General features: G+C 40.5%; 1 protein-coding gene across 2 annotated transcripts in view; it reads right to left on the bottom strand.

Annotated features, from left to right (window-relative positions):
- Nucleotides 1-1,204: 1,204 nt before the first annotated feature.
- Nucleotides 1,205-3,570, bottom strand: part of pof1b (POF1B actin binding protein) — a 22,072-nt gene continuing 19,706 nt past the window's right edge. For both annotated transcript variants that reach the window (XM_030361467.1, XM_030361468.1), the window contains exon 13: nt 1,205-3,570. This exon is cut by the window's right edge. The gene's annotated coding sequence lies outside the window, so the exon portion shown is untranslated.

Genomic DNA, 3,570 nt, shown 5'->3' with positions numbered 1-3,570 from the left:
TCCAGTACTGTGATTAGGCATGAGCCTAACTAATCTGTGTCTACATGATAAGGAAGCAGTAGTTCATGGTTTATTCATCATTAAGGAAGTATGCATCTTTTCCAGTGGCTTTATGGCACACCGCACTTCCACTACCGATTAAACTTCCTTGACGGTGAAATAATATTTGATAGCACCTCATTCGGGGGATGGATTTTTCTCTCACTGTTTGCTTCCACCTAAGAAGAGGATCTTTCACTCTTATTTCTTTACAATGCATTTCCCCTCATAAGTTATGCATGAGGTCTACGAGCAGCAGAACGGCTGCTGCAATTGATTTAGTCAAGAAATGTGTCACAGAAATGGCTGGAGAACATTCCTACGTAACACTGAAGAAGCCGTTATCGACATGTGTGTCGGCCTTATTTCAGTTTATTTTAAGATTGTGACAAAGGTTGAATATTGGATCAAAACTTTTCTCAAACAGGCATAAATCCACTGCTTTATTCGCTGTCTGTAATATAAAGATATGAAAACAAACAAAAAATGTATCATGGGGGAAAAGTTACATTACATGTTCATGTTCAAGAATAGACTTTATTTTTGTGCCATTTCTTTCCCCCTGATTTCTAGTTTCAGCCTGAGCTTGGACTGCTCGGTGCGTCTGATTACAGCACCCGTCACTCGCTGAAGTCAACATGGTTGACGAGCAGCCAACTGAGCCAAGCCCTACAGAGCTGGCATGACCTCATTCTCCATCTCAGCGGCTCTCTCGTTCACTCACATTAATAGTTACACTTACTGACCTCTGCTGGTCATATTGAGAATTGCTATAGTGTCCTTTAAATACACTACATATTAAACAAATACAATGCAGTTGAAGGACACCTGCAGGTAGAAATGGTGCATTGTGCGTGTAGAGTGACGAAACCCTCAAATTCAATCATAGTGGGGAAACCGGCCGTGAGCATTGAGACAAGGCGAACACATTTCTCCAAAATCTATTTCGTATGCCGCTACAAATATGGAGAATTCTGGCGCCATCTTGTTGCAGCTTCACCTGGATATGTATCGTAATGCCATTGTGAATAATTCATATTTGACGTCTTAATTAGCCAGAAATCAGGTGGGCAACGAAGGGAGGATAAAGTGGAACAAAGCAGTATATAGGGCCAATATAAATCCAATGGATACACACTGTAAAACATGAAACATAGAAACAGGACACTTGCAAACAGGAAATTTATTCAAATCATGCATTTTTTTAAGCAGGAACACAAACTGCATGGAGAACCAAAAAGCACCTATAGTAAAATACACGTTTACTCACAATCCAGCTATGACCGTTCATCCCTGCAATCTCATTGGACGGAGCCAAGCCAGTAAGGAGACAGCAAGGGCGCCCATTCATAGAAAAAGTCTGCTTTTTTAAGAAAACATATCAAATAGAATCTGACTATAACATAAACTACAACTGGACACACAAACTATTTGTATTGTTTACATATGTTGAAAACAAAGATTCTGACTATTACATTTGCGATTAATCTGAAAACAAGCCAATAACGGATGTTATCTTAAAATTTGTAAGTGTTATATTTTCCAAAAAATAAGGTTTTGATTCCACCCCTTAAATGCCTGTCAATGTGCCACTTAGACTAGATAAATTCACATTCGTCTATTGTAATGTTTATAGTTTTTTTTGTAAATGTGACACAATCAGTAGTTTTCATCCCCTCACAAAATAAGAAAGGTTTTTGAACCCGATACGAAATACTCTGTGGTTTCTTCAATTGACATTGTTGGGCAAAATGGAATATAAGTGCTTTTGGGACTATTTGAGTGAGACTCTTACTGAGGAAACATGGATGTTCCCGCAGCTAACTGGATATAGTAGGGTCATTATAAACCTGAGCAAACATTTCCTTTTCAATATGGAAACAAGGAAACCACAAAGCCCTTTTGGGACTTGAACAAGCCGGGTCACTTAGTCACAATATTTTCGAGGTGGTGTTCAACAGAAACAACGTGGAAGTATTTGTCTAACCCTCTTAATACACACCTTTTGATTTGTAATATAGAGACCCTAGGCTGGGATATCTTTCTTTATTTTCAATAATCTGGGAAATTCTCAATGAAACTTTTTCAAATGCACTCCCGGACGCAATGGCTGTTGATATAAAGTCACCAGTGGACACACACTTAAACAGGTTCATTATATGACGAATTGGCTCCAAGAAAGCCACAGAATAACATAACCCTACAGTGAAACAAACAATATAAACAATATATTGTGCTTTTAACTCACATCCACCATGTTGTGACCCATATAAACATTTGTATTCATTTGCAAAGGTTTCAATTCATACATTCTGATCCTGAGGAATAATACAGGCAGAAACTGTTTAACATTGATAGGGTTCATTTTCTAACATTTTATCTCATTCGTGATCATCAGCCTTCTCCCTGATCTGATCATATTTTTTTTTACTTTCTTTCCTTCGATACCCAGAATGCCCCCTAACCAAATCAAATGTGTTACCCTATGAATTCACAAGGCTGACATCACGGATCAAATGGATGTGTGCTTTATCTAAATTATTTAGCCCAGTTAGAATATTGCTTAGTTGATTTACAATTTACAAAGTTCTGCCTTGCCCCCAAAAAAAGGACCTGGAAGGCATGGTCCATCGCCAACAGGCACAAGGTATTAATGTCAAAGAGTATTAACAGTAACATTCTTTTAGATCCAAACTCTCTCCCAATTCCTGGTCAGCCTTTCCCGGAGACTCATGTGAAGTGACCGGTGAAGTCCACAACACAAGCTCCTGGAGTAATCGTGATGGAACTTCAACATCTGAATCGACACAACCGCTGAGGACAAATCTCCTGCACCCAAATATAACCTGCATCCAAACCCTTCAAACCACATGCTCAGAATCCTTATTGTACCCAGCACCCATGCCAAACCAAGTAAACATGACCACAGTCAGATCTGACTCACCAAATAAAAAAAAATAACCACCCGATAAAAAGCACAGCAAAAACAAACCCAACACAGTTTTCTTCCATTTGTCAACACAGTGAAGAAGCATTTGTGCACATGCATGCTGGAGATATACAAACATATTTACAAGCAAAGACATTGTGGCAGCCACCCATTCCATTGTCCCTGAGGCTACAACGGTTGTGGTGGATTTATAAAAGAATATCCTGCATACAGGATATGACATCACAGGCTAGCTAGCAGCACTGTGCGTCTTCTACCATTGACGGCTTGGAGCTGCGGCGTGTTTGTATGCGTTTGTGTGCACGCGCGCGTGTGCATGCGTGCGTGCGTGTGTGTGCCCGCGTGTGTGTGTGTGCGCGCGCATGTGTGTGTTTGTGTTTGTGTGTGTGTTTGTGTGGGGGGGAGGACAGCCTCGTGGGATTGGCGTGGTCCTCTCCCTTGCAGTAGATGGAAGGAGGAATGTATTGGCTCAACGCTAAACAATTTGCTCCCATTAGCAGAATCACATCAACCAAATAGAATTTACGGGAAGTGCAGAGCAACCACCAGCGAACCTCTGAGCCCAATGGACAAGGGTGTGT

This window comes from Gadus morhua, chromosome 7 (genome assembly GCF_902167405.1).
Source record: "Gadus morhua chromosome 7, gadMor3.0, whole genome shotgun sequence".
Lineage (NCBI taxonomy): Eukaryota > Metazoa > Chordata > Actinopteri > Gadiformes > Gadidae > Gadus > Gadus morhua.
The sequence above is the reverse complement of the archived record's forward strand: the minus strand, read 5'-3'. Positions and strand labels throughout refer to the sequence as shown.